The sequence below is a fragment of the Diceros bicornis genome, chromosome 12 (assembly GCF_020826845.1).
Source record: "Diceros bicornis minor isolate mBicDic1 chromosome 12, mDicBic1.mat.cur, whole genome shotgun sequence".
Lineage (NCBI taxonomy): Eukaryota > Metazoa > Chordata > Mammalia > Perissodactyla > Rhinocerotidae > Diceros > Diceros bicornis.
The window spans coordinates 28,240,983-28,259,435 of NC_080751.1; the positions used below are offsets into that span (position 1 = coordinate 28,240,983).

Consider the following 18,453-nt stretch of genomic DNA (forward strand, 5'->3'; position numbering starts at 1 on the left):
ACCCTCTCCCCACCCACCCTGCGCCCTGCTCCTTGCTGTCTGCCAAATTCCTACTCATTCTTAAAGCCCCGCTTACCCACAACTCTGCTGGGAAGCTGCCACAAACCACTTCTGAAAAATTAGACCCTCTTTCCATAGCATTTACCTACTCACCTGCTTCTATTTTCTTCATCCAACCTTTAAAGATGGCCAAGTATGTGCCAGCGTCCTGGACTAAGGTAGAAAGACAAATAAAATATAGTTGTGTTCTAGAAGGATTTGTACTCTAGTCAGAAACAGATTGAAATTATTTTATATTATATTATTATTATATCAAATGCTGTAACATGAAGTGCCCTGGGAAGATGAACTCTCTTTTTCTTTTCTGCTAGGGAGGAGCAGGTTGTCAGGAAAAGCAGCAGAGGAGGAACACTCTGAGTTGGATCCTGAAAGGTGACTAGAGACTCAGCACATGAATGGGAAAGGGCAGGACACACATGGGAGGAAGCAGCAAGAATACAGGCTTGGAGATGTGCAAGTGTCTGGCCTCCAGGGGAAGAATAAGCAGTTGAGGATGGCGGAGCTCTGGTGGGGGGCAGCACCAGAGGAGACAGAAAAGGCAGGTGGCAACAGGTTCAGAAGGGCCAAGCGTTACTTAATAGGCAACCACAGTTGTCAGAGGTTTGCAACCTGGAAGTGACACCATCAGATGAGACTTTTAGAAACAAATAACTGGTGGCAACGTGCAGGATGAGGTGAAGGAAGAGGAGTGCTATAGCAGCATTTGCCCAAATTATACTGAAATTAAGCTTTTAAAGTTTTTTGTATTTTGCTTCATTTTCTCAAGAGCCATGATAGTGTTTCTGTGTACATAATAGTCACTCAATGTTTGTTAAATGAAGCAAGTGAACGTATGAATGACTGAATGAATACATATATCCCACAGGAAGCTTTTTTTTTTTTTTTTTGTGAGGAATATCAGCCCTGAGCTAACATCCATGCCAATCCTCCTCTTTTTGCTGAGGAAGACTGGCCCTGGGCTAACATCCGTGCCCATCTTCCTCCACTTTATATGGGACGCCGCCACAGCGTGGCCTGAAAAGCGGTGCATCGGTGCACGCCCGGATCCAAACCGACGAACCCCGGGCCACCAGCAGCGGAGCGCGCACACTTAACTGATCCGGCGCAGCCCCTGGGAACTTTTTTTTTAATTTAGAAAAATCTAATCCAGTAATCAAGTTTCCTGAAACTGTGGTGTCAGCATGATGTTGAAATAACTGATCTCGCCTCATTGTGGAATCAGGTGTTCCACATAACTAGTTTTTCAAATAGCTTAAGTGTTCATGTCCTAACACCAAAAAGTACGTTTTTTAATTTCAATGGAATTCTTTCAAGACACATTGCTTTCTTACTTCCTTAAGTTGAAGCCACAGAACTTAATTTGATTTTTTCTTAGAAGACCCAAGCTCATGGACATTCACTGCAGCACACTGAGGTAGCATGGCAAAACAGAATGACATCATGGCTCAGGAGTCAGAAAGATGAGTGAAAAATTCTGAAACTGCCACTTCCAAGCTGTGGTGGTTTTGTCAATTCACATCTCAGCTTGAATTGGCTCATCTGTAGAATGGGAACATTGATACCTAAATTGCAGAATTAAATTAGATGATTATGGAAAAGCACCTGACACATAGTAGGTGCTCCAGAGACTATATTTCCCAATATTAATGCAGTTAGGAATTTTTCAGGTTTATGTTTTCCCCAAATATCAGGCTATCAACTATCATTTCTGATGTCATTTGTCTGCATCTAACAGATCCTTCTTTTCTCAATCCTCCTTCTAATAGGCTATTTTAATTTTCTTTAGTTATTACCAGATCATATATGCGCCTTAATAAGCGTAGATACAGCAATGAGTCTCTGAAGGAAGAAAGGCCCAGGAAGATCACTGTTTGGGTGAAAAAGTTTTGTGAAAGCCAGCAGGAGTGCTCAGAAGCCTAGCTTGTTTACTTCCCAATTCCAAATTGTATCCTAAATGTTAGCAACACCACAAGACTGTCTTCCTCAGAATACCTGAGATGTGATTATGCAGAAAGTAGAAAGACACAACACTAGATTGTTTGGAGCAAATTATCTGTTCATAAAGGTACAAATTGTTTGAGGCAAAAAAAAAAAAATTCAATAACAATTTAAAATGAATACTAAAATTTGAGGTGAGGAAAAATGATATGAGAAACTAGAGGGAAGAACCAAGCTCCAAGACTATGATAAAAGACAACAGTCACTGAGTAGGTAAAGGAAAAATCAAGTTTACTGGAAGTAATTTAGTGACTACTTATGGAATTACAATTAAGGTGACAAAAATCCCAGAATTTGTAAGGCAAATGTAAATATAAATATAAATCAATTACTGGCTTATTATTTCATTAAATTGAAGATGGAAAGGACCAATTCTTGAGTCACAGTGTTTGCCTCCTGGGGTCCTAGATAGCTTTCCCTGTCAAATTAAAATAAAAAAGATAAATAAACATGAGAAATTAAGAATGTCGAAGTGTATGAAGGGAAAAGGAAAGAAGAGGGAAAATGATGTTTCACAATTATTATCCAGGCTAAGAGAAACAAAATTACTTGATCATAAATTCAAGATAATCTGGTTTTCTTTATGAGTTCCCATTTTATTAATGAAAGGAAGGTAACACCTTATTGTACCCAGGTGAATTAAAATGCCTATTTGAAGAAGCAATCCTCCATAGGGGTCTTTAATAGAATCTGTGAATGGTTCTAGAGCCAGATAATTTAGCTGTAAAAAGGCAATATTAATATTAACCTTTCCGTGTGCACAGACCTACCTTGAGGGGCATAGGGACAGGGAAATGTTAACAGAATGAACCAGACACATCATTTCTTTTTTTAAAAAATCTGAACTATTTCAGGGGCAAAAATTGGATAAACCTCTTCTACAAAATTGCTTGCAATGTGCACTGTTAATTCTTTATGCCTCTTGCTCCTAACAACACTGGCCAGCAATTCAGCACTTTCAGTGCAGCTCATATTATTTCCTGACTTTGTATTCAGGGTGTATGACTTGTAAGAAGTCTAATAGCAAAGCATTTAATCGAAATAAATGTAATAGAAAACGAACTTCCAAATGCAGAACAGTCTCAACAGGAGCCATGACAACACATTTCCAAATTAGAGGCAGGTGCTCAGTAGGGTCCCTGGAGAATATGACTTAATAAAATAAAAACAGACAATTCTAGAGAAGAGGCAAATGTACTTTAATTGAGCAACTGGTCAGTTGGTGAGAAATATAGATATAATAACAAATGGTTCATCTCTTTGCTCCAGACGTGCAGTTAGTTTTTAATGGAAATGCCAATACATTTCACTCTTGCTCTTTATAACTCCCATCACCAATACCATATCTGCCCTCATCACCATCTTCCAGATTACTGCAAACCTCCTAGCATTGCTATCTCCAAACCCTTTCAATGCATCCTAGGTAGCCCAGCTGGATTTCTCTTCCTAGTGCCCCACTCTGTCCATGTCACTTTCCCACTCAAACACCTTCAACTACTCACCATTACTTACTCAACTCCTAGTTGAACTTCTGAGAGCTGCCATATATGATCTTTCACCATAAGGACTCAATCCACATTTCCAGCCTTCTAACTCATTAATCCTCAAACATGGATTCCTCTGGATTGTATGATTTGCTACTACCCAAATGTCTCCATGTTCTTCATACTCCAGTCACATTTTCCCAACATCTAGATTTTCTTTTTTATCCAAATCTCCACATATTACAATCCTACTAGTTCTTCAAGTCCTAATTCAAATGCCACCACTTCCACGATGCTTCCCCCTAATTATTCCACAAAGAATTAGGCTCTCCTAACCATCATAGCTTTTTTTTGGATAGTTATCAAATTTCATCTTATACTACAATTATTTATATATATATCTTATTTCCTTCCCTCCCACTCCACTAAGCCAAGTTCTTAGAAGAAGCAGTTTAGCCTAGTTGGAAAAAAACAGGCTATTCTGTCCAACAAAGTGAAGTGTGATACCAAGATCTTTTACCAACTAGCTGTACAAAGTTAAGCAAGAAATCACCTTTCCTAAATTGCTCAACTATAAAATGCTTGAAAATTGTGCCTGCCTTATTTCATGCTATAAGGATGAATAACATTGTATGTAGTATTAGCACAATGCCAGGCATATACTAAGTGCTCAATAAATGATAGCTATTATTACTATGAAAGCGGACACTGCTCATTATCAGTCTCTGTGTTTGACAGAGCAAATAACAATTAGCATGCCTTGTGTATACTAGGTATTCAACAAATGTGTGTTGAATGAAAGAATTAATGAATGAGTATGTGGGGGAGGAAGAAATATTCCTCTACCCTTCTAGGTTCTTCTGGCTGGTCTAAGAATTAAATTGACATGAGACAGATTAATAGGAGAAAATCAAATTTAATTGCATACGTACAGGTACCCCACATACATGAGAGGTTCAGAAACAGAAAGGTAAAATGAGGTATATATGACATCTTGAGCTAAGGAATGGGATAGAGGCCTGAGGCTTCAGATAAGAGGAGGGTAATTCATAGGACAATAAGAAGAGCAGATGTTCACTTATTAGAGGTTTGTCCTGCCACACAGATAGGTCATAAAAAGTTATTTATGGTAATAACTCTTATTATGGGCGAGGCCCCCAATTTAAATTCTTTAAGGGAGAGGTAAAAGTTTCTCTTGAGCCCGCAGGGTCTGGATTGCCTTTAGCTCAAAATATTCCACATACCAAAGTGGCACATCTTGGGGAGGCCTGTTCTGAACCCCTTCAATTGAAAGACTCAAGGACTGTTTCTGATCCCACGAACACTCTCAAAAGTTAGCAGATGATTAGAAACCTGACTAGAGGTGGAATGTGGTCACCACATTCCTTTCCTTTGAAAACACCATTACCACGACCATCTTTAACCATGGGGAACTATAAGAGAAATCAGAAACTACAGTATCCAATCCAATGGAGTAATGTTAAGGTCCTGAATAATCCAGAAGAACAATCCATCCCAAAACATTTAAATTTGATGTTGCAATGTGGTTTTGATATTTGTATTTAATTTGGGAATAATTTATTATTTTAGCATTCACAAGCCATCTAATTTAATTGTTACAAATGACTCTCTGCTTACAACTATTTCCTCTTCCTTTCTCCCCAAGAGAAATAGCCTCCTCTCCCCCATAAATAGAAGCAAGCCACCTGCTTAATAGAAATTATTTTTTGCCGTGGATATTTACTTGGCTGTATATATTTTACAACCTCTCAATGTTGAGGGGAAGGTAATTGCAGCAGATTGCATTTTCCAGAAGTGATCACAGCAATATTCGAAGTCTTACATGCTCTTCCAGAATCTTGCCACTCCCCATGAAAAGGTGGAGTCTATTTCCCCTTCCCTTGAACTTGTTAGGATTATGACTGCTCAGACCAATAGAGTAGACAGAAGTGATGTCATATGACTGTCCAACTCAAAAGGACACAGCTTCTGTCCAGGTCTTTCTCAACAAGTTCTGAGCAAGCCCAGAACACATGGAGAGGTCACATGTAGGTGTTCTGGTCAATAGCCTCAGATAAGTTTCAGCCTACAGTCAGCATCAGTTGCCAGAAATGTGAGTGAGCCAACTTCCAATGATTCCAGCTCCCAGCTTTCAAGTCTTCCAGCTGCGGCCCCAGACATTGTGGAGCAGAGACAAGCTGTCCCCACTGTGCCCCGACTGAATTTCTGACCCACAGACTCAATAAGCCTAATAAACAATTATTTTATGCCAGTGAATTTGGGGATAATTTGTTATGCAGCCATAGTAACTGGAATGGTAATTAGGTACCTTGTTTTTTAAGTGTCCAGCTGGATTGTAGGTCTCATGAGTAGGGGAAAAATGAAAAGAAACAACAGATGAGTTTGAACAAGTTATTTTAAACCCTTAGCATGATTGATCAGCAAGTCAAAAATGTGGCAAGTCCATCCTGGGATAGTTAAAAGTTAGCTGTAACAACTAGAGACAAGAATGAGGTTTTGGTCTACATACTATTTACCGGGAAGCCAGAAAGAGACGAATGGACAACAGTAACCAACCCGGTAAGCTAGCAACATGTAGAGTTAATCCAGTGCCCGCAATAATTTAGCAACTATCTGAAAAAATCCGTTTTTCCCTTTCTGAGAGTTTTGAAATAAAGCTAGATAACGATTAGGGCTTTTCCCAATTTTCTCATTTCATTGTCTAGCATGAAGCTTCATTTTATTATAGCACATGAGAAATCTTGACTCTTAGCTAAAATCGGAGAATATTAGTGGTACACGCCCATCCTAAAAACTGCACAAGGGCCGGCCCCGTGGCTTAGCAGTTAAGTGTGTGTGCTCCGCTACTGGCGGCCCGGGTTCGGATCCTGGGCGCGCACTGATGCACGGCTTGTCCGGCCATGCTGAGGCGGCGTCCCACATACAGCAACTAGAGGGATGTGCAACTATGACGTACAACTATCTACTGGGGCTTTGGGGAGAAAAGAGGAAAAAAAAGGAGGAGGATTGGCAATAGATGTTAGCTCAGGGCCAGTCTTCCTCAGCAAAAAGAGGAGGATTGGCATGGATGTTAGTTCAGGGCTGATCTTCCCCACCAAAAAAAAAAAAAAAACTGCACACACTTCTGGATGGAACATTAAAGCCTTTTCTTTTCCCAGTTTCTATTTTCTGGTCCATAAAATATTATACCCATTCCATGGATCAGACAAGTGAAGGCCAGAGGAATTCAGTATCTTACCAACTTATACAGCTACTAGGAGCAGGAGAATAAAATTCAAGGTCACTTTCTTTTATTCCAAGTTCTTTCTCTAATGATACTACCTCTCAACAGAAGAATGAATGATAGTTACACTATGTAAATAAGAATGTGAACTTTCTTACTTTTCTAATAAAAAATTGGTCAATGTGAACTATTTCCTCTTCTCAAGGTATAGGGACTGTTACTTCCATCCCACAAATTTGCAACCAGGAAGGCAAAGGGAGGCTGCTATTGCTTTACAAAAAGGCTGAGAGAAGTTAGCCCTCTCTGCTTCCTATTCCCACAGGAAACCCGGTGGAGAACGTGCCATCTCTATACAGTTTGTGGAGTAGGGTTAAAATAAGTGGGGTGTTTTTTTTTGGTTTTGGTTTTTTCTTTATTTTCATCTATCTACCTGTATCAGTTTTGTCTGTCTACCTTGTTGCCTTGATTAGTTAAACCAGAATCTTCTATTTAGGCGCTAATATAGCTAATATTTTATTTGGTTTCTTGCATTCAAAAAAGAAAAAGAAGAGAAGAGAAAAGAAAGTCATCTGTGGTCTCTTGTTTTCCCAAGTCTTCATGAAGTTCATTAAGCCCTACTAACGTTTTCATTTACTTCTAGACAATATTTCTCCTTGCCTGGGAAGGGGAATACTTGCTGGCTTACTATAGGTTGAATATATACATAAAACCTGTAAATCACAAAGGATCTAAATACTTGCTACAGTTTTTCAACGCTCTAGAGTTGAATAGAAAGAAAGCTTTAATGGAAAGAGGAAAAAGAAACCACCATTTCAAGTAAATTAAAAGCAACCTCCAGACAAAGGACTATACCTGCAAAATAACTTTCCTTCTAGTATGAAATTTAGAATAGAGGAACAGAAGGAGCCCATTTCTAAAAGCAGCAGCTTCCAATCCATTCATTTACCACTCACTAAAATTCAAAAGTCAGTTCATTGTCGAATCCAGTCATTACGCCATAATATCAGGCTTTAACAAATTGAGATTTCTTTTATGTATTTGTTCCTCTATGCTGGATAAAAATAGCACTAGGTGAAAAAGCCATTCAGAAATTTAGAAGTAGACAGAATTGCTCAGGAACGTAAGCTTAGATTCTGATGATGCAAATGTATTTCAAGAAACTTCATTTCTGCACAAGATCTGTTTAACAATTCCTTAACAATCGAGCAATTACTGAAGTCTCGATACTCTTTGGATGTTCACCAAGTGAGTGAAAGTTGATTAAGCTGAAATTCGTGGCAAGTCTCCTGGTATGAAGAGCGGACGGCCTGATGCCCTTGTTAATTAGACAACCCACTGTGGAAAGGAACAATATGGTGCCAAAGCTGTGTGCTAAGTTCACGACTTTATCGTTAAGCCGCTGCACACTCCTCAAGCCCAACTAATACACAGGGAGGCTGAAATAGAGCTCTCTGCTCCTGAATCCCCCCACTCCTTGCCATCTAGCCTGAAGGTCCATTTTGAAACCTCAAAAGCCCACAAAGCTCTTTTGGGGCCGCGGGTGGGGTATTGGCAGGGTTGGAGCTAACCAGTAACCATACAGCATGGGTCTCTAAACGGCTCACCCTGCAACAGGCTCATGTAGATTTTGACAGGAACATTTTCAAAATTCCCCAGTGTGTGTGAAAAGCACACTGAAGCTGTAGGAGACATTCTTCCTGCTTCTTTAGACAAGGTCAAAACAGCCTGAAAATGCTCGGACAGTAGTTTGGAATGTGCTGTGAAAACCTTTTCGTACTAGTCAGATAACGTGTCAGTGATAATAACAACACAGGCTATTGTTTGCCAGCTGATTAACTCACTTCCTGGAAGGCACTGACCAGATTTTCTTTTCCTCTTAACCAAATAAATGAGTTAAGTGGTTTAAACACATTTGACCAGCAAATAATAAGACTACGTAATACTTTTGGTGAAAGAATTCCACTCCCTAAATTTAGCAGCTTTGTTTTTATTCTCAGAGGAAAGAGACATTGGGGGCGGGGAGGGGGGAGCCTCCAAGGAGAAACTTTAAAAAAAAAATTTTCCGAATATATTTTCCCTGAAGTCTTGGGCTAAAAGAATCCTCCTGTGGGAGAAAGGGTCAGTGTGGAGGGGCTCCCCTGATCACAGGTTCCCACCATGAGGACAGGGACTTGATGGGCACAAAGCTCTACAAGGGAGGCCAGGACTTACTGCTGAGTGGAGAGGGCAACAGAAAGTGTGCAGACTTTTGCTTCTTTAAGGAGAGGAACACCTCTTTGGGTGGCAAGATAGTTTTATTATGAAAATGATCTTCTCCATAAAGCTGTTGGAGTGAATTAATATCAACTCAGTCAAAAATGACACGAGAACTACTCAATACTTCTTTGCTAATAACTCTAGTGATAATGGTAGTAGTATCGTTTTCAGTGTACAGACAAGGAAACGAGGAAGTACGAGATCATCGCCTTCCATGAGTTACACAGCTAAGTGGCTGGTATAGAAACCTGTTACCCCTTGCTTCCTGCCTCAATCTTCTCTAACAGATAATTGGGCATATTTTCTATTTCCAGACTCTTCTCTTTCTTTGTTTTTTAATAACACCTCCAGCAATCAGAAAAGAGACTCGTAATGTTAGCAGGTCATCAAGCCTTGGCAGAAGGGATTGAAGTAAGCAGTAAAGTGGTGGCTAGCAGATTCTGTCTGAATCTCATTTATCAGTATCCTTGATTACCATATACAATAGAGAATTGTGGAAGGTTGGCTGTACTAGTTCTTCATTGATTTGATCTAATTTGACTAACAAAGGTAGTATGTTCCAAGGGTCTTATAGCTCAATAAAACAGGAATATATCATCTACCATATCTCATTCTAGAATAGCCATTTTTGATAAACAATTCAGGTATTAAAAGTAAAAAAAGCAGCAAGCCCCCAGTTGGAGATTATGAGTGAACATTATTTGTGTGGAAGCCAAGAGAAATACAAAACCAAAAACCACAAAGTTTTCATCTCTGTTCTGAGCATGGACCTAGGTGACAGAGGGCAGATTGTTCAGCCTCTCCTCTATGCTCTGTCTTCACCTAATAAACGCTGCACTTCTCAGGGCTCTACTCAAATGTTACTTCCTCCCCAGAATTATCCCTGACCATCCTGGTTAGAAGAGGCCTATTCCTTATCTTTCACTTCTGAAGCAGGAATTGTCATTAACCCTCCTGTATCATTCATTTCACTGCATCTTGTGTGGTATTTATGTGTGTATGTATCTGTTTTATCATCCAAAGCAGAAAAAAACAAAAAAAACATGGATCTTGGAGTAGGGCACTGCAGACCTTAGGCATAGTCTGCCATTGCATGTCCTTAAGCAAGTTGCCTAACCTTTCCATGACTCAGTTTCCTCACTTGAATAATAAGGGTATTACACATCTCCAGTGTGTATAAAGATCCAACAAGGTATAAACACACCAAGTGCCAGTAGGGACACTGACACAGAGGAGACTGTCAGTGAGTGTTGGTTTCTCTCCCTTTCTCTTAACAAGATTATAAACTCCCAGACTGGGATCACATCTTACATGCCAGCACAGCCTTGAAAGAGGCAGTCACTTCAAATATTTGTGGAATTCATATTTTGAATAGTAATGAGCACAGTATAAAGAGGTAGAAGACCAAAATAACAAGTACAACTGAAAGAAACTGATATTTGGACATACGACAGTCTTGTTTATTTCAGAAACTAAGAGGAAATGGTTCCTGGTGGCTGCTGGAGGAGAAGAGGGAAATGATAGCTCCGTGTGGACGGGGATTATAGTGCAAGCATTTGACACAGAGGCCGGATGAAGTGGAAGGACGAGAGAGAGAACAGCAGGCGAATCATGCCTGGAGGAAGAACGGATGAGGTGGCAATGAATGCTACTGTTTGAAAGTGATAAAAAGTTAAAATAACTCGTCTCTATCATGTTTCCTTTGAGAAAGAGACTATAATTTATGATAAAGATTTTTAAACAGCATTATGTAAGAAAAAATCATGGGAAAAATTTTTAATGACTTATCACCTTCATGACCAGGTGATATCTTCCAAATGAAAAATGCAAAGAGCTTCATTCGACCCCAAAATTTGGCTAGGGGAGGTCTCAAATCACTGAAAATTAAAATATACTAATCATACTATGTTTTCCCTAGCAGATTAGTGGTTACTAATTAAGAGTTGTTTCTAGCTCAAAGGAAAAACAAATATAAAACTTGAAAGATGCATCCCCTTGTAATCCTTTTTAAATTTGGAACAAGGAAGAAGAGCCAAAGAGCCTGGAGATTCTTAAGCTCATGAAATGTGTCAGTGACAAAACCAAATAAAAACTATTACCTTCTATCTGGACTCTACCTTAGAAATGCGCTACTGAAATATTTCAGTATTTTACAGGACTCTTCCATTATGACACTCCCCCATAGATTATGTTTTGTTCCCCCCACCTCCCTTGTTTTAAAAAAAAAAAAATCACACTGGTAAGCACCCACTCAACTCACTCCTAAGCATCCCACATGTTAATTTCTCAACAACACAAATTTAATTCGTCTCGGCATTATTCTCCTGTGGTGCGTACCCCTCCATATAAACAAAATGGGGATTCGTTGCCATGACAACGGAGTGTGACTTTGATCAGCTTCAATGATCATTGGCAGTCATATGCCTTTGATAGATACCAAATTGTGAGTAAGGTTTGATTATCCAATTTTTCAATCTCTGATTATACAAGAGGCTACTCCCATTTACCAGAAGGAGTTGAGAAAGAAAAAAGAAACAAAATAAAAAACTATAAGATAGCTGTACTTTTGAGACAACAGAGTAAAGTGGTTGGTGAATGTAACATCGATGAGGTAGTACCTGGAGAATGACTTTCATTCACCTTCTGTATAATTTGGTGCATGTGCCCTGCCCAGCCACTAGGAAGGAGAGGCTGTTTCCCTTTTCCTTTCATGGCAGATGTAGGTGATATTTAAGGTTGTGTGTGCAGGTGTTTTGGGGGTTGATTTGTGTGGGAAGAGGAGAGGTGGTAGCCTGTAGCTTGACAGAAGAGGAGGAAAAAAAAATCTGAACAATGTGTTGAAAAAGATTACAGTCTGAGCTGCACAGGACCAGCTGTTTTTGCTAATTAGAATAACAAAAATAGCACATGCTAAAATGTTTTTCTGTTTTTTCTCAAAAGCAATGAATGCTCTAGGAACTATAAGGAATGAGCTTTAAAATCCATTTAAATGGAGGAACATTTCAGGAACCATATGGGGAAGGAACTGAAAAGGGAGGAGAGTAGGGAAATAACATTTGATTTTCGGCTGAATTTTTTTGAAGGATGATAAATTGGGGCTATTTTTCCTTTTTTCTTAACATTTAATAGGAAATGTTTTCATCATGTCTAGATTTCATAAAAACGCTACCGATTCTATATTTTACAGGAATGCAGTACGTGAGCACCATGCCCACCCCAAACCAAGGGAGGGCAGGCACTGAAAAGAGCTGCATACGCTCTATCATACATATTGCATGTCTCATCTCCTTCCTCACGTTTTCTCTGAAGCAGTAAAGAGTAATTCAAAAACTTTGAATATAGGAATAACATTTGTGACAACAACAACATTCTGGACATCTGCACTGTTAGAGTACTTATAATAAAGTCACATGGCCATGGGGAAATTTCACAGAATTACAATCACAGTAATTTGCCAAGGTGTATAACTAGTTTGTTTTCAGCTGTTCTTCTCATGAATAATTATCAAGCAGGAATATCCTAAAGCTAGCACAAGCTGTCACTTAACCAAAATATTCAATATTTAACATCGAATTTAGAATTTCATAAATGAAAATAATTACTGTACAAGCAAAATAATATACAGTGTGTATATTTGCATGACTAAATACACACAGCTACATGTTAAAATTCAGATTCCAAAGCATCCTTATCAAAGGAAAGCATGTCTTGAAAGTTGAGGAGGAATAGAAGAGATCTAAGCACAAGTAAATCTCACCCATTTTCAAGTACAGCTTGGTCTTCAGTACTTTAAGGACTGCCTCTCAATGCAAAGTGGAAAATGAAAACCAGCCTCTGCATATTGATGGTAGCTGATTACAATTGTGTTAGAATCTTTATCAGAGCTTTTAAACGTTTGAAAACAAATACTATATAATGGATAACAAGTTACGTTTTTAAATTAATACAAGTGTATCACAAAACATTTTAGCATTAATTTCTAGAGTGATTATCACAGTTCAATCTTAAGTACTTTCTAAAAATTTTTACCCCTCTCGTGAGAATGTAAGAAGAATGCCATTTCTTGTAATGCACATCACCAAGTTATTAAACCTGATTTTATATATATATACATACACATATAATTTCTAGTACCTCTCTAAAAGTTATTTGACTAGAGCAAATGGAGATTTCTTTCTCCACTTCAGAAACCTATAAATGTATCACAAGTTTATAAAATGGGTACTTTAAGTCATTCGAGCAATTCTAGTGTATATTAAGGATTTTTGTTCTACTGTTTACTTTCCCATTAGTAGAAAACTTCTCAGTAATACAGTTTAAGAATTTTTTTCACTTGAATAAAAGATAAATGATATTGGGGAAGAAATTCAAACATGAGAAGCAAATCTATCTAACTGAATTGTGGGTAATAGGTAGAAACTCCTTTGGGGGATAAATAACATTTTCACTTGGATAACACCATTTGGTTCTCTGAATAGAATATTGGTTTCCCCAAAACTTTAGGGAAATAATCCTACTTTGTCTCTCTTATGATTTATTTTAATCACACCTATATGAGATTTGTAAAAGAAATGTATTCATTGGAACTAGGACTTACTGCAAGTATAACAAAGGTACAAAATGGCTTCCAACTTAATCTGTAAATTATCATAAGTTTTCAGATAGTTATATGAATTTTCTTGAGCATGAAGGTAGATAATTCTAGTGAAAAAAATGTTTGCTTGGAAATCAAAAATAAGATTAGTTACCCAGCTAGCCCTAATAGGAATTCCTCAAGATTTGTGCCAAATCCAATTTACGCTTTGGTTTTCCCATCACTAGAAATGTGACTATTTGGCACAATGAGAAAAAATATGAGTACTAGTGCAAAAAGAGTGTGTTAAAATAAGTAGATTTATCTGATCACAACCCAAACACATGAGTAATAACCTTAATGCAGGTAAAAGGTTGAGTTGCAAATGTTGAAAGCAAAAGTGGTTTATTTTCACATATCAATTACTTTGACCATTGTATCACACATGTACCTGTACATGATTGGCAGATCAGAAGAACCAGTCTTCAAACTACGCACTCCTCCTCCTAGTCCTCTATCTCTCCACTTCAGACTTGTAAACCTGCCATTTCCTCTCCATCTCTGCTGCTGCTGCTTGATTTCACTCTCCCACCTTTACTCGCCTAGCTGATTTTAACTGCTCTAATATCGATTTTCCTGCCATCCATCTTTCCTTTTCCAATCCACCATCCATACAAGTGGGGGCCTCATAAACCTCTTCAGCTTAATCGCCTGCACCCTATCATCACTTCCTGATCTCATACTACACTCTCTTAAGTCACGGTGCTTTTTGTTTTGCCTAGGATGTCCTGATCTCTCTACCCAGCCTCTGAATACCTATTTATACCCCAAGATTCACTTCTCTGTATCTATCTTCTCTGTATAGCCTTTCCAATTTTCCAAGGAGAAAAGTGGTTTTGACTCTGGTGTACCATAGACCTTTCAACCTAACTCTGTTATAGTCCTAATCATAATACTTTGGAGCAGAAGCCATTTCTATTCTACTGAATATTGGGCATATTTTTTTAAATGCACAGAGTAGGTGTTGAATTTAATTGATCCCTAAGAAAATTGGTCCCAGGGTTTGTTGGAAAGAGTAAGTGACAGTACTCCCCACAAATGCACTCATTATTTATAACCATTAAATGTAGATAAGAGAAGACTTCTGGTATAAAATGGCATCTGGCCACCATTGCTTGGCACTGTCTCTCCCAATCGTCAATAACATACATATGAAATGGAAAACTCTAACACAGAAAACTAAGACTGACAGGAAACCCAGTGCCAGAAATCTGGGAAAAATTTCGAGTGATTATAAGGCTGATGCATCAAGAGTGAGAAAACAGTCAGTAGCCTATCCAAGCATCACCTCATAAAACAGAAAAGTCTACCTCCTTGGAAGAGCAGTAGGGTTTTTCGTTCTGTTTTTTTCTGCTCCCATTGTCTGTTGCACGGCTCAGCTCAGAGATTTGGACCCTTTAATAAACAGGAAACTGAGCAGCCATTCTGTTCAAAATGGGTGCTGATTTTCAGGCAGGCAGAATATTATACTCCCTTCCTGTCCACTCATATTTCTATGCTATTCAGATAGAAAAACTCTCAGAAAATAATAGTTGAGGAAAAGAGACATGGGGGGATAATTACAGCCCATTGTATCCTGGGAGATATTGTACCCACAAATGAAATGTGGAAGAAAGATGTGGAAGAGTACTGCTCTCAATGAATCCTAAAGGTTATAGTTTCAATTAATTCCATTATTTTTGGTGGGTAGCGGGGGTACTAGAAGATTCCACCTCAGGAGAGCAAGACCACGCTATGTGGCTGCCCACTGGTCACTGCAAATTAGGAAGGAAAATGAACACATTAAGCTATCCAATAGTATGTACAGAAAGGTACAAGGAGAAAAAACGAAAAACAATGAATCTGGAAAAAAAGTCCTCATTTGAGTAAATGTAAGAGAAACAAAACAACGGACCTGTGGTTAAATGTGGTAAAACAAGCAAAGGAAACATCACCCAGAAGTTTTAGATATTTGTCACTCTTACAGAAACCATGAAAAAATTTTAAAAAATTGTTTGCCCCCCTCAATATACCATAAAAGGAAAGAACAATTTGAGAGAAAAGGAAAATAAGTTGGGATGAAGACTACTAAAACTTGAATTAAAATTAAAAACCTCACGAATAGGAAAGTTGGGATGTAAAACCTAGTGATGAGTCCTGAAATAATTAAACATAAGTGTTAGCCCTAAACAGCTCTTGCAAATATATTTTCAAATCTGAATGCAAATGTCAAAAATAATTCTTATAAAAGAATAGATCTGAAGTAAAAATAATTTAGTAATATCAGTCTAAGTCAAATAGTACTTTCAAAATGAACAAGTGAGGAGTGAGGAATGGGGAAGGAAATATAAAAGCATTCCTTGCAGATAAACAGAAGATATTGCTTTTTTATCGACTTTAATATTCAGAAAAATAGAAGTTGGATATTTTGGAAAATAAGTAGAATAAGTATCAAGATGTCAACTTTCCTAATCACTAGAGAAGATGAAAGTATAGTCCATTAAAACAATAGCAACCAAACAAAGGTAATAAAAAATTATAGAAATCCAAAAATTCAAGGAAATGAAAGAGAAAATAAAAAGCAAGATAACCATAAGAAAAGAGATAAGACTAAATTTACCAGTTTTGAAAAAACTGGAAATAGCTGGAAAACTATCAGATTGAGTCAAAAGACACAGTCTGTGTGCTGCTACTCTGATATCTCTAATTTGGAAGTGCACGTAAATGTTAAAAATAAAAGAGTGAGTAGAGATTTCTCAAGCAAATATAAATTAAATGAAAGTAGAGGTGGCAATGTTAATTCTGGACAATGTAGGTTTTAAGGTAGAAAGCATAAAATGGGATAAAAGAAAGTTGTTTTATATTGATAAAAGTTATGATAATGAGAATATAGCAGCCATGAATCTTTATGTGTCAAATAATACAACATTCAAATATATGAAGCTAAAACTGGCAGGCAAATATAAAATAAAAAACGGACAGAAACAAAGTTGTCTTGATAGATTTAATACATCTTGGACAGATCACGAAGAGTTTGAAAACATGGAGAATTAGACTATTATCATTAAAACAACGGTAACATGGAGAATTGAACTAGTATAGTTAATAACAAGATATGTATTGATCTGCCTACTCTAAAATAGTTTATTTGCCTTTGAAGAATCCATGTATGATATATTTAAAAATTGACTAGATATTAACTCATGAGGGAAAGCTCAATAAATTATCAGAAGCAGAAATAATACAGATCAAATAATCTGACTACATGTCCTGCAATTACAAATATTTTAATCAAGCCTAAAAGATTCCCCAATCACTTGGAAATGTGTGTGCCAGAGTGTGTGTGTATATACATACTCACACATATGCACACATACACACAAATACCTACACACATATATATTTTAAAATATACATTAATATTACTGTATTTCATGATGTCTAGGATTTGCTTTAAAATGTTGCATGAAAAAAGTTGGGGGCACGGGTGAAACAAGTATGGCAAAATGTTGACAATTCTTGAAACTTGGTGATAGGTACATAGGGGTTGATTAAACTATTCTCTTTATATTGTATATGTGTGAAATTCCACATACTATAAATACTTTAAAAAGTACTACAAATCATAACTTATGTATTGCTTAGGAAGCCGAAAACTGGAGGCAAATTCATAATCCTAAATGCTATCAACAAAAAAAAAATAAGAAAATCAGAAAGAAGAAACTATTAAAGATAAAAGGAGAAATGAGTAAAAATGTTTAAAAAGCCAAAAACATACTAAAATTAATCAGTAATTATAAGAGCTAGTTTTTGTAAAAATTATTAGAGTAAACATTCAACACAATCAAGAAAGAAGCTGCAAGTACTCAAAACCTAAATAAATAATGATAATAATGGGAAAGAGGATTTAACATTAAAAAGAAAAGAAACTATAAAAGCATTAATAATTAATTAAGAAAAAAGAAAACAATAATCTAGAGAAAAATCTCTATGAATATGTAACATTTCATGGCAGATTAGTACAGTCTAAGCATTAAAACAATGGAAGGAATCAAAAAAGAAGAGATTTAACGGATATATTCAATGGCAACATTTACACCTATACATGAAAATAATCAACAACAAAATTAAAATTCAGATGACAAACATGAAGGCCTGAATTAGGACAGTGATAATAAAGATAGAAAGGAAAAAGATTCAAGAAATACATTAAAATAGATAAAAATAAGGAAACCAGTTTATTATTATTTGAAGACAGGATGATAATGATGCCACAACTAAGAGAGAGAACACAGCGGTATAGAGGATAGATGACAAGTTCAAATTCAGACTTGTTGATTTCAAGGTTCATCCAAACATCCAGTTGGTAGGCCACTGGATTTATAATTCTGAAGCTCAGGGAAGAATTGTGGAGCTAGTGAGACAGTACGGGGAGTCATCAGCACATGGCTAATAGCTATAAGCATGAATGTCAGTAAAAGCATCCACGAAGAGAGGGTAGGACAAGAAGAGTAAAGGGTGAAAGTTTTAAAACAGGAGAAAACTATTTTTTAATCTCAGAACTATAGAAATGAAGTCCATCAAGGAAACCAAGAACAAGAGCTGGAAGAACAAGGAGAAAACAGTACTGTAGAAGTCAAAGGAGTTGAAGAGCAAATGGGAGATCAGGAAGCTGACTGGGAAGAGACTGACATCTGATGGTCCCAAGTGTTGGGACCTCACTTAGTGTCAGATACAATACAAATGAATTGCTGCCCAGCATACACTGACTCCAGTCCTGGTCTAGCACCAGAGATGAA

At 37.4% G+C, this 18,453-nt stretch overlaps 1 long non-coding RNA gene across 2 annotated transcripts in view; it reads right to left on the reverse strand.

Moving 5' to 3' along the window:
* The window catches only part of LOC131411943 (uncharacterized), a 324,554-nt gene that overhangs the window by 128,599 nt on the left and 177,502 nt on the right, over nucleotides 1–18,453 (reverse strand). Inside the window, exon 3 of one of the 2 annotated variants that reach the window (XR_009221675.1) lies at nucleotides 2,305–2,476. The exons of the other annotated variant lie outside the window; for it this stretch is intronic. This is a non-coding gene — a long non-coding RNA (uncharacterized LOC131411943). Of the gene's footprint in view, nucleotides 1–2,304; nucleotides 2,477–18,453 lie in introns of those variants that run through there. 2 annotated transcript variants of the gene reach the window in all.